Source organism: Haliotis rubra, unplaced genomic scaffold, assembly GCF_003918875.1.
Source record: "Haliotis rubra isolate DU_JTF1 unplaced genomic scaffold, ASM391887v1 Scf442, whole genome shotgun sequence".
Classification (NCBI taxonomy): Eukaryota; Metazoa; Mollusca; class Gastropoda; order Lepetellida; family Haliotidae; genus Haliotis; species Haliotis rubra.
The window spans coordinates 311,312-325,766 of NW_025767127.1; positions in this window are offsets into that span (position 1 = coordinate 311,312).

Sequence of the window (14,455 nt, forward strand, 5' to 3'; positions counted from 1 at the left end):
ACCCATTCTATATCGTTCATCATCAATTCTATATCGTACATCATCAATTCTATATCGTACATCATCAATTCTATATCGTACATCATCCATTGTATATCGTACATTATCCATTCTATATCGTACATTATCCATTCTATATCGTACATCATCCATTCTATATCGTAAATCATCAATTCTATATCGTACATCATCAATTCTATATCGTACATCATCCATTCTGTATCGTACATCATCAATTCTATATCGTACATCATCAATTCTTTATCGTATAATCGTACATTATCAATTCTATATCGTACATCATCCATTCTATATCGTACATCATCCATTCTATATCGTACATCATCAATTCTATATCGTACATCATCCATTCTTTATCGTACATCATCAATTCTATATCGTACATTATCCATTCTATATCGTACATCATCCATTCTAAATCGTACATTATCCATTCTTTATCGTACATTATCCATTCTATATCGTACATCATCCATTCTATATCGTACATCATCAATTCTATATCGTACATTATCCATTCTATATCGTACATCATCCATTCTATATCGTACATCATCCATTTTGTATTGTACATCATCCATTCTATATCGTACATCATCCATTCTATATCGTACATCATCAATTCTATATCGTACATTATCCATTCTATATCGTACATCATCCATTCTATATCGTACATCATCCATTCTATATCGTACATCATCAATTCTATATCGTACATCATCCATTCCATATCGTACATCATCAATTCTATATCGTACATCATCCATTCTATATCGTACATCATCAATTCTATATCGTACATCATCAATTCTATATCGTTCATCATCCATTCTGTATCGTACATCATCCATTCTAAATCGTACATTATGCATTCTGTATCGTACATTATCCATTCTATATCATACATCATCAATTCTATATCGTACATTATCCATTCTATATCGTACATCATCCATTCTATATCGTACATTATCCATTCTATATCGTACATCATCAATTCTATATCGTACATCATCCATTCTATATCGTACATCATCAATTCTATATCGTACATCATCCATTCTATATCGTACATCATCAATTCTATATCGTACATCATCAACTCTATATCGTTCATCATCCATTCTGTATCGTACATCATCCATTCTAAATCGTACATTATCCATTCTGTATCGTACATTATCCATTCTATATCATACATCATCAATTCTATATCGTACATTATCCATTCTGTATTGCATCCCATAGTAACCATGTATGGAATGTGAGTCATACGAGACAATCGACGTAGGCTACGTTAAAGGTGAAGGTCACGCGGTTCGTAGCACGCCAAGGTTTCATATTTCCGGAGGTCAAATTGTTTAATTCTTTACATATTTCCGGGTACATTTGTCAACACAAGTGGTTGTTAAGAGAGTAGTACAAAATATCGCGTGTGGGAACACATAAGTGATAAAGACCAAGGAGTGGTACGTCATAGTATTTAAACCGGTATCGCCTTATAAGGAGTCCGGTCAAATTGTGCAGGACGCAGATGGGATAAATGCATGAAAGTCACTGCAACGTATTCTGTTTCACATTGGCTGTTATGAAAATGTGCACTCACACAGTGACGCATGCGCACACACACCCACAGAGACATACAAACACAATGACTCACACACATTTACACAAATACACACACACAATGCACACCACCATTCTTTTCTCTAAATGCAGGTAGCAAAAGTACTGTAAGTCACGATATGGCTGAAATATTGCCGATGTGACTTTAAATTTTAACTCACTCACTCACCCTAAATGCGTGAATGTATTTTGTCGTACACACATACATATCATCATCATTATAACAAACGCACGCACAAACACACATACGCATCCAACACACGCGAGCCCGCATACGCACGCACGAGCACACACATACCACATACACACCCAGCATACACCGCCATCTTTTTATTTAAACCCTTGATTCGCCTCCGATTATATATACACTCAAATCTCTTTATCAGTTACCATAGCAACGATTAATTGAGCCAAAAGACGGCAGAACAAAAGGACAAAGCTGATTTGATTGGAAATGTTATAAACGAAGAGCCCCTTCCATGACACGTGATTATACGATCCCGGCAGAACAATGAGACAACCCTGCGTTGTGGGGGAGATGCGCGGACCACCTCACCGTGTCCTCACCCCTCGGAATGGAGGCGGAATGTAAAGACAGGAGAGTAATGCGAAGGGGAGACAGGTCATTGATAACGTTACTGTAATGACCTACAGCTAATGAGAGTGCTAGACGGCTAAATATCCTGTGTAACCCAACTCAGGGTGTCCCACGATTAAGCCTTATCGTCACTGTGGGTTCGCTTTGTTACATAATGAGTCGAGATATGTCGTCATGTATACACGATTTATTTACGGCATAAAACGTTTCATTCACCAAGATGTCTTATGGGTTTTTTGTTATGGTTCGCAGTGATGAAGAATGTGTGTGCGTGCGTGCGTGCGTGCGTGCGTGCGCATGTGTGTATGTTTAATTAGTCCAGACAGATTCCGGCTTTGTAGTGCTCCATTGCAAATGTAAGCATTTGTAAAGTGTTTTACACATTGGGCATTCTGTATATATTTCATTCTATGTTACTTATTACTCATCTTAAACTTCCAGACAAGAGAAAGTATGCACCAATGTTTGATGGCGGCCCAGAAGAAAAGACTGACTGACTGAGTATGGTTTTACGCCGTTTTGTACCCATGTGGGGAATCGAACCCGGGCCTTGGGCGTGACGAGCGAACGCTTTAACCACTAGTCTACCCTACCGCCCCCAGAAGAAAAGAAGCTGGAAGTGGTTGTCCGATGGTGATGCGTTTCAAAAGGATATCACAAATGTGTTTTGGGCCTGAAGTTAGCAGTGTTTTGGTGACTGTCCAGTAAACTTTTTAAATTCGATTTTCGAGTGCAGTCTTTCCTTTCCTTGGTAGGTTATGTCGTACATCATTCATTCTATATCGTACATCATCAATTCTATATCGTACATCATCCATTCTGTATTGCATCCCATAGTAATCATGTATGACATGTGAGTCATGCGAGACAATCGACGTAGGCTACGCTAAAGGTGAAAGTCACGCGGTTCGTAGCACGCCAAGGTTTCATATTTCCGGAGGTCAAATTGTTTAATTCTTTACATATTTCCGGGTACATTTGTCAACACAAGTGGTTGTTAAGAGAGTAGTACAAAATATCGCGTGTGGGAACACATAAGTGATAAAGACCAAGCAGTATTACGTCATAGTATTTAAACCGGTATCGCCTTATAAGGAGTCCGGTCAAATTGGGCAAGACGCAGATGGGATAAATGCATGAACGTCACTGCAACGTGTTCTGTTGCATATTGGTTATTATGCAAATGTGCACTCACACAGTGACGCATGCGCACACACACCCACAGAGACATACAAACACAATGACTCACACACATTTACACAAATACACACACACAATGCACACCACCATTCTTTTCTCTAAATGCAGGTAGCAAAAGTACTTTAAGTCACGATATGGCTGAAATATTGCCGATGTGACTTTAAATTTTAACTCACTCACTCACCCTAAATGCGTGAATGTATTTTGTCGTACACACATACATATCATCATCATTATCACAAACGCACGCACAAACACACATACGCATTCAAACACACGCGAGCCCGCACACGCACGCACGCACGCGCACACACACACCGCATACACACTGACACACCCAGCATACACCGCCATCTTTTTATTTAAACCCTTGATTCGCCTCCGATTATATATACACTCAAATCTCTTTATCAGCTACCATAGCAACGATTAATTGAGCCAAAAGACGGCAGAACAAAAGGACAAAGCTGATTTGATTGGAAATGTTATAAACGAAGAGCCCCTTCCATGACACGTGATTATACGATCCCGGCAGAACAATGAGACAACCCTGCGTTGTGGGGGAGATGCGCGGACCACCTCACCGTGTCCTCACCCCTCGGAATGGAGGCGGAATGTAAAGACAGGAGAGTAATGCGAAGGGGAGACAGGTCATTGATAACGTTACTGTAATGACCTACCGCTAATGAGAGTGCTAGACGGCTAAATATCCTGTGTAACCCAACTCAGGGTGTCCCACGATTAAGCCTTATTGTCACTGTGGGTTCGCTTTGTTACATAATGAGTCGAGATATGCCATGTATACACGATTTATTTACGGCATAAAACGTTTCATTCACCAAGATGTCTTATGGTTTTTTTGTTATGGTTCGCAGTGATGAAGAATGTGTGCGTGCGTGCGTGCGTGCGCGCGCGTGTGTGTGTGTTTAACTAGTCCAGACAGATTCCGGCTTTATAGTGCTCCATTGCAAATTTAAGCATTTGTATCAGTGAGCCACCGCCTGCTAGACCAAGCGATACAACTTGGGACAAATAAGAGAGCCACTGGCACTGGGCGTCAAAACCCATCGAAGTTCGATATCTGTGGTGGTAAGCAATCGAACTAACTGCAACTAGGATCTGGATGTGCGCAATAATAATACTTTCAGGGGATGGTGTCTCTGAACAGTCTACACACAGAATCCACAGTCCTTTAATGGTTAGCATCATACGCTCAAACAAACCCTTCAGACCCTGAAACAAATATACCCAGTATAGCCCATGCAAGTCTAGAATGTGTGGCAACTCTACAATACCACAGTTTCTGAAAGGACGAGGTCTCTGAGTTTCTAGACTAACATCTAGTCTCTGAAATGAACATATTTTACAGAAAAACTGTTTATAAAAAATGATCATTAAATATAATGAAAAGGAGCCCAGAGACTTTCTTCATTTTCAGAAACTGTGGAAATCTAGACTTGCCACATATTCTAGACTTTCATGGGCTTTTTTTATATATTTGTTTCAGGGTCTGTGTGACAGACTACTGGGTTCCTATTTATTATATTTTATGAACGTAGATAAGAAAATGTGTTTTTCTGTAAAATATATTCATTTCAGAGACTAGATGTTAGTCTTAGGAGATGGTTGTTGTTGGGGGATCAGACAAATATATCTTCAGTGTAGCTGCTTTGAGGCATGTACCAGTCGTCTACAGTCACCGCAAAAATGTTTATTAAAACAAATCATAAACAAAGTTCGTTATGGCAGACTCCATCTTTCAGGATGACCCACATAGATGTCCTGTCAGTGTACAGCGGGATAACAGAACAAGCTGGACATCGTCATGATTTGGAAACTGTTCATGTTTTTGGCTTCGGTTGCAGCTCAAACATTCACTCTGATTTACGGACCTTTGAGGTGATATTAGAGCAATATTAACATGTTGGTCTTTAGTCAACAATAGTGCAGTTGTACCACCGTCTGTAGCTAGCACATTATACCACACGGTCAGCGAGTGTTTCGCCCATTTTAGCAATATTCCAGCAAAATCACAGGGGGGACACCAGAAATGGGCTTTACACATTGTACCTATGTGGGGAATCGAACTCGGTCTTCGGAGTGACGAGCGAACACTTTAACCACAAGGCTACCCTACCCTCTGTATCACACGGCCTCCAGCCAGCAATATTACAATTACATGACGGGTGTCGGCAAGCAACAATATTAACGTTGTTACAGTCTGTTGTCAGCAATATTACAACTATATCATACAGGCATGCAGTTAAAGGTATTGCAATTATACCATGCAGCCTGCATTCAGCGGTACCATTACATCTCTATCGTAGCTTCCTAATGTCACAGCTTGGATGAGGCAAACCAATGTGTACCTATGGGTAAGCATCGAACCCCACAGTCGGGGTTGGTTTACACAGCATGTCAGCCACGGACAGGTGCATTGTGTTGAGGTCGAAAGGACCTGCATTAAAACTTCGAGTTATCCGAAGTTCGACACAAACGTATCATGACGACTAAGGACAGAGTACGCTGGAACCAAACTTATTCTTCGAGATGGTCGAAAGATCGACACAACACTGTTTGATTGTAATGACCTCTGACGTACCAGAAGTCCCATTGGAAACCAAAGCAGGACCCGTGGAGAGTTGGCATGTTTCACCGTTAATATTAGTCTGTCTCACAGTCACTGAACCGCATTATTCTCTCTCTCGTCCAGGACGTTTTCGCAATGCAAAAGCCCCAAATGAGGCAAGTCTACATTTCGTCAAGTTCAGGTTCCAATCTCCCATCTCAGCGGGGCTCCTTTTCAGTTTAAGAGGAATTATTTGTTTCTATCAACATTATATATATTATTTATTCAGAGACTAGACGATAATCCACGTTAAGGTAGAAAGTAGCCTGTCATACAGACCCTGAAGCAAATAGATCCAAGAAGGCTCAAGTCTATAAAATGTGGCAAGTCTAGCTTTCCCCAGCTTTTGAAAATGAACAAAGTCTCTGGGCTCCTTTTCATTATATTTTGTTTACTATGAACTATTTTTTCTGTAAACTCTGTAAAATATGTTCATTTCAGGGACTAGCTGTTAGTCTAGGTAGAAGGGTGATGTGTTTGGGGGGTGTCGGGTGTTTCACAGCCCGGTACGGAGGGCCCCGGGGTGATACGTACCAGAACGTGGGGACACGGTCGGATTCACGAGAGGAGAGGTGCAGCAAAGGCCTGGGTGGGATGTAAGTGGCGTGTCACATCGAGAGTCAATATATCGCACAGGGTGCGAACATGGAAGAGCGGCATGAATCTGCTCCGTCTTATCTCCTCTATCAAGTACATATATGTGCGTTGTGGGGTCGCGTCAGCGTGTGGTGTCGCAACATGGCTGACAGAGATATAGACCGTTAACTGCCAGGAACGCCGAGGGTCGGGCTCAGATTGCTGGGGGGTGGGGGAGGAGTTGGTGCGCTGGCTTACCTCACGAAGTCGTTGAGGCGAAACTACACTCAGACGTTCACGCCGCACAGCTTTACGTGGGAACTGAGTAGAAGTGGATGATTACTTCAGACTGTCATGCAAAACTGTAGCCAGCACGATTTCTATTCAATCCGTTATATTTTCTACATATTAAACCTGAAATACATCCTTGCTGTGCCTCTCGTCCTTCCCCGGGTTCTCGGGTATATGGTCCTCCGACAGACTAACACTTAGTCTCTGAATATATATAATTTTGATTGCAACAAACAAATCCATTCAAACTGAAAATGAGCCCCAGGGAGACCAAAGATTCAGAACCTGGGGATATCTAGACTTGCTTCATTTAGGGCTTTAGCATTGCAGGGGAGGGTTAGGCTGAGGGGAATATATTATTGTTCAGGGACTGTGAGACTTCGCCTTGTTATACTTTCGTTTATCTTTTGCGTTCTTGAAGCCGTTTTTCATACTTGACGCTGGTTTATTTTACGTTGGTCATTTTACGTTTTCGACTTTCTTTTCTAGTCCTCTTCGCTTTTATCACTGTTGTCACTTTCTCGTCCATGTTGTCACTTTCTCGTCCATGTTGTCACATTCTCGTGGCGGCTCTGTGGCTCTGGTTTGATGTTTTCAGTTTTTTCATCGCTGTTATCTAGTTTGAAGTTGTTTTCTCTCATTTTCTCCTTGCTGTTCTTTATTTTGCTATCTGAGTTCTTGAGGTCCTTCGCTGTTTTCTCAAATCTCGTCATCGATCTCCAGGTTTTCGTCACTCTTCTCCAACTTTCTCAATGCTGTTCATATATTTGGAGGCTTTTTCCGGATTCTCAACATCATTTTAGTCCAGGCTCTCAATGTTTCGTCACTTTTCGTAAATTGTCGGGGCACTGGTGGCCATGATCCGTCATATAGACCCTAAAAAAAGCCAATAAAGCCCATGCAATCTTTAATATGTGGCAAGTCTAGATTATGCGCTGAAAATATAACATCCCTCGTCTGTTTCCTGTTATATGTATCATATGTATCAAGATGATATTGAACCGATGTTTCTTTTCTGTTAAATGTCCGTTGAAGGCGTTAGTCTAAGGTGGTCAAGTCATCGAAGGTTCAACAAGGAGTTGCATCCCCTGGGCACGCACAGAAACATATGTTCCTGGCTTCGAATCCCAGTTCGGCCCGAAATTTCAGTGTCGTATATACCCGTGTCCTTCGGTTTCATATGAGGAATAAACTTCCTCATCACTTCGGGCTTTCCTCCCTAAGCAGACCCGTGAATATCCGGGTTAGAATTGGTCTTCAGTAACCCATGCTTGTCTATACCCGTGAAGATCCGGGTTAGAATTGGTCTTCAGTAACCCATGCTTGTCGTAAGAGGCAACTAACGGGATCGGGTGGTCAGGCTAGCCGATTTGGTTGACACATGTCATCGTATCCCAATTGCGTAGATCGATGGTCATGCTGCTTATCACTGTATTGTCTGGTCCAGATTCGATTATTTACAGACCGCCGCCATATAGCTGGAATATTGCTGAGTATGGCATTAAACAACCAACCAACCGACCAGCCATGACGAAGATCCGTGTTTGATTCCCCACACGGGTACAATGTGCGAAGCCCATTTCTGGTGTTCCCCCCTCTGTGATATTGCTGGAATATTGCCGAGTGCGGAGTAAAACATAACTCACTCACTCGGGCTTTCCTCCCACACTGTGCTGATACACCGTGATATATACTCATGCCAATAATGGTTGTCACCCCCCTCGCCACCCCAATCCCACACACACCACCTCTCCAATTAAAAAAATTGAAGGGGGTGACAACCATTATTGGCATGAGTATACTTGGAATACTGTTGTAGTGTAAATCCAACTCACTCACTTGCTCAGTGGTTATCGATGCTCTTTCTCTGGTTTTCTTCTCTTGTCTTCAGATTTTTGTTTCCCTCATCGACACTGGGTTTTTCTTTTTTTCTTTTTTTTTATGTTGTCCTAGCTGTTTCTTGGGTTCTGTAAATCATCGACGGCCTCCATGGCCCAGTAGACTGAACGCCTGCCTGGCCCCCGGAAGGTCGGTAGTTCGAACCTCAGCCGCATCACGTAGACGGTACTTTTTCCTACCTTACCTGGCGCTCGGCATTAGGTCTGTTCGACTTGAAGTCAGCAATCTGCCTTTGAGTAGGAGTGAGTGAGTATAGTTTTACGCCACTCTTAGCAATATTCCAGCAATATCACGGAGGGGTACATCAGAAATGGGCTTCGCACATTGTACCCTTTGTGGAATCGAACCCGGGTCTTCGGCATGACGAATAAACGCTTTAACCACTGGGCTACCCCGCCTAGTTGTAGGGTATCCACGATTAAACTGCTACATGGTATGTCAGTGTAGTAGCATTATAACCCAGCATTATTCACAACTGACTATAGTACAAACAGACATATACAAGTGTATTACTCTTGAACGCGACGCTAAACTCACTTCCCCTTCATCTCTGTTAAGCGAGTCTCCACATACCACTTTGAGAAATATTATTCGCTGTCAACATATGACTGCAGAGTGTTGTGTTAATCTATTGGAGTGGTCAAACTGACAGCCTGGAGGTTAAAAGCATTAGGTCGCTCGCGTTGAGAACCCTAGTTTCGATTCCCTACAAGAAAACAAAGAGATGAGGCGATTTCTGATGTCTCAAACAATGATAGTGTTAGTATGTACATCAACATAGCCAAATGCCTTACCACCATGCATGTCTTTTGAATAATATTGTACATTAAACTCCAAAGGCCACGGAGTGGCATTGTGGTAGCCGAGTGGTTGAAGCGATCGCTCATCACGCCGAAGCCCCGAGTCCGATTGTCCGCATGGGTACAATGTGTGAAGCCCATTTCTGGTGTCCCCCGTTGCGACATTGCTGAAATATTGCTAAAAGCGGCGTAAAACTAAACTCACTGACTCACCATAAGTCACGGACAGGGGCCTGCAAGTGATAAATGTTCTGTCCTGTTCCGTTGGAGCATTGCCAAAAGCGGCGTAAAACTACACTCGTTTATTTCACACACATACTGGTGTTTAAATGGATCCTTTTATAGAAAATAAAGTAAAGTAAAGTATCTTGCCCATCCTTCCGTATTGGAGCTTTCGGAAACATACTGGATAATGTCACAGTTGAGTCTATGGTTATTTCTTCCCAGGAACCTCATTTCTCCCCGTGGTGCAAAGTCTAAAAATAAGTGATCCATTGTGCCCTAACAACACGTGCATGATTGTACAGGGTTTAAAAACAGGATATAATCCTATCACGCGTATGAATTTAGTTATCACGATAAGCAATTAACATCCGTTATATTTTTTTACTTTGACTTCCCAAACCATTACGCAAGAAATGAGAGGTCGGCAGATACAATAACAGCGGAATGATCGCCGATTGCGTGGTGTTGCGAGGCCGCGAAAACCGGAACTCGTTTGTTGTGGCAACAGCTCCGCACTCACGGAGGCCATTTTCCCGTTCCTGCGTAACCGTGCTTGAAGCTCGCCTCAGCTGTATTTACAATGCATGATCATGCATTAATGATTGATTTATCCTATAAATCTTGTTGCCTTTCAATTAAATATCATCCACGCAAAATGAGATTGGCCGTCCCCCTGCTTCCAATCTCTCTCGGCCGCTCAACAAATACGCGCGTTGCCTGCGACCCCCGTTCTGCCAATCTAGACAACAAATAAAATGTCGCTCGCGGCCACTAAGTGATTGGGTGGATAGATACGGAAGTGGCTAATAATGCCCCAAGAGTTCCTGATAGAACTTTATTATTGGACCAACATTCAGTCCCTGTGATATGGAAAATAGTATAGAGAGTTAATAAAACAGGGATGTTTTTTGTGATGGAAAAGGGCCTTGAAATGTCTTTGAGCAATGGCCGAGTGATGTAGACTTGCTGAGTTGCCTCACAGGAGGCGCTGGCAAATATGGAGTTAAACCTCATTGGATGTATTTTTTGAGATTTTGTTCACGGATTTTAAGGGGTACATGTATTTTTGTTTTTCATTGTGCTAGTATTGAAATGTGTTCTCATTTATATACTGTTTGTTTCCATTATCTATGTCACCTAATGTATTGTTGTGCTATATTTTGATAAGATGTGCTGAATAAAGGAATTGTTCAATATTCGATCATCTTTTTTTTTCTACCCTCATAGACATACCTATGTCTCTAATACATCGATAAGTCGAATTTATTACTTGGTCCCCAGCGATTCGACTCATCGGGATTTGACTGTATAATGAACATATGAATGCCGATGGTTCTTTGAGGACAATCGAGAGGCGCTGTCCAAATGGCCGAAAGGTCCACTCCCCAAACAGATACAGTGTGTAATTTCGCTCTTTCAACCCGATGTCCAGTCTTATGCTCACCCCATCTATTCTCAACATCACCCGGGGCGGTGGGGTAGCCTAGTGGTTAAAGCGTCCGCTCGTCACGCTGAAGACCCGGGTTCAATTCCAAACATGGGAACAATGCGTGAAGCCCATTTCTGGTGTTCCCCGCCGTGATATTGCTGGAATATTGCTAAAAGCGGCGTAAAACCATACTCACTCACTCACTCACCCAACATGACTCACCCCACCCGCTCTCATCCATCTCACTCGCCCTTACACTTATCTCATTCAATCTGAACAACCTCCGCTAATCTTTCATTGACCTCACTCACAGCAGCCGCTCTGACCACGCCCTAACCGTGAAGTTCCGGGTTACAATTGATCTTCAGCAACCCATACTTGTATATACTTAATATATATATTAATTTTCTGAATGACTTTATTTCTGGGACAGAAATCAGTCTAAACGCTGCATTGAAAGAATAAATACGTTGAAGTACGGGATCGGGTGGTCAGGTGACTTGGTTGACACATGTCATGGGTTCCCAATTGCGCAGATCGATGCTCATGCTGTTGATCACTGGATTGTCTGGTCCAGACTCCATTATTTAGCAGACCGCCGTCATATAGCTGAAATATTGCCGAGTGCAGCGTTAAACAGCAAACAGAAAACACATGTGGGTTCATGATATAATACCAATGAATAATCCACGTCATTCGTTAATAATCTCTGTCACTCTCTTCACCTCATCCATCTCGCCCGCTCTTACACACATTATGTCCACTCACCTAACCCTAGTGACTGTTTTTGTTAACTCTTTGCCTGATCTACTTTGACAGAATGGTTGTGAACCTTCAGAGACACCACAGAACATGTTATAACTTGTGATGAGCTTCTTTGTATGCTGCTCTGTATTACCTACAGGGGTCCATGGATAACGTGCTGTGTGGCGTAGTAGCGCATCGGGTTCGATTTCAGTATTAGTGCACCTTGTACAGTCAAATGATATCCTCACTTTAAATTGGCTGCAATATTGCCAACTCACAAACCACACACTCACTTACCCAGGTCTCCTCCAATGTTGACTGAATAAAGCATTTCCTTCAATTCGAGGATCTATTATTTACAATTAAGTAGGTCACAACAATATGTCATTAAAACCGTAGCCCTGGGCGGCTTGGAAATTGTTCCCCCTGTGAAGCCCGTGCCCAACATTGTCACTAGCTATCCGCCCGACCTCTTACGCCAGAGTAATATCCGCCTCAACTCCAACTAGCGTCCGGCGCGCTCCGAATTGCTTCTCTTATCCGAGTGAATGCGCAAATAAAGCCGTGCTCTGTCCTCCATTAATTAGTCGGCGAGGGCCGGACTCCACTCCACAAAAGCCATCCTGGCATGCGCATCCAGCAGACGACAAACCCGAGCAGACGACAATGCAATAACAGAAGATGGACAATATAATGGAAGTTGTGTCACAATACGGGGGTTATTCTGGCACGATGCTCATTTTAATTTCGAAAGTAAGCATTAAACATACATGGAATGACATCTCGGTGTATGTAGTAAGTCGTCGCGGATTGATCTCAAGGGTGGTCGTGTGAAAAAGCCGTCAAAAGGCAGCACCGCGTATCGATCTGCTCGTACATCCTGCAGTCAGAGGTCATCAGAGAAAAGGTCAAGTCGTCTGTGAGAGTTAGATGCAGTCATCCGTGTTTCTATCATTGTCATCAAACTTATTAAAACATCGCATAATGTTTCTTCAAATACCAACAATAGCACTCCACCTTAATAAATTGTCTCTATCGGGCAACCTTCAGTGACCTTCAGTAAAATACTGTCAGTGTCTAGCTTTCCAGTAGGTCAGACCAAGACATCTGTTCGTGGATGAGTGAGTTTACAGATATAGATATTGTTATATCATACTTAAATAATATATATACATACAACCAACGCATGTCGTGACGTGAAATATAATGGTAGGGACGAATTGCCTCCCTTTTGTGCCCCACAATCCGATCATCAAGATGAATCCAAGATTTGTCCTGACAACTGGTATTTTCAGCACCATACCCGTCCTGGTGGTTTTCACCGAAGTCGTTCACGACAAAGTCCAGCATCACTTAGGGTGGTAGGGTAGCCTAGTGGTTAAAGCGTTCGCTCGTCCCGGAAACTCGGGTTCAATTCCTTACATGAATACAATGTGTGAAGCCAATTTCTGGTGTCCACCTGTCCGGATATTGTTGGAATATTGCTACAAAGCGGCGTAAAACTCAACTGACTCACACTTAGTCCTTCCCGTTCTCATATGCCGTGACATAATTTTAAAATTGTTGAAAGCGGCATCTAACTTTACTCACTCACTCAGTTTGAGCGATCACGATCGCAGGTGAACAACTCACTGTTGGGACAATAGAGACAGGTTGTTCGTCAGTATTCCAATAATTCAGGGTTTGATTCCATACTTGTGACCATGAACGCTCAAAGACCCGCTGCTGTAGTGTAGTGCAGCCAATTGAAGCTGAGATCTCTCAGCACCCTCAATTCTTGTTTGAATTCGAGCAAATGTGAGTGTGTTTCGTATAATTCCCCGTCCAATTATGTTGCAGTCTGGTCGTCAGGCGGGATCAAATTGATGTTCAGCAAACCCATACTTGTCGTAAGAGGCGACTAATCGGGTGGTCAGGCTCGCTGACCTGGTTGACACATGTCATCGGTTCCCAATTGCGTAGATCGATGCTCACGCTGTTGATCACTGGATTGTCTGGTCCAGACTCGATTATTTACAGACCGCCGCCATATAGCTGTAATATTGCTGAGTGTGTCGTAAAATTAAACTCACTCACCCTGGAGCACGGATACGGTGGTGGCAGATCAAGGGTTATAATCGATGTGAATCTTGGCTCGAACCCGCTACAAGCAGATCCTGTCAAACACGCAGCTCTGCACAGTGCCCCTATCTCTGGAGTGAGTGGATCGTCTCATTGTACATTACGTGGATGCACACACGTCAGTCCCACACAGGGGAAGGTGTTCCTACAGCCCTCTAACGTATTCATCCCAGAAGTGTGGGTTTATCATTCCCATATGTAAACGCCTATCAACCTATCCATGCCTGATGGGTGCTGACCCTACCAAATGCTTATAAGCGTTATGAAAACATCCAACTCCGATGTGAGCG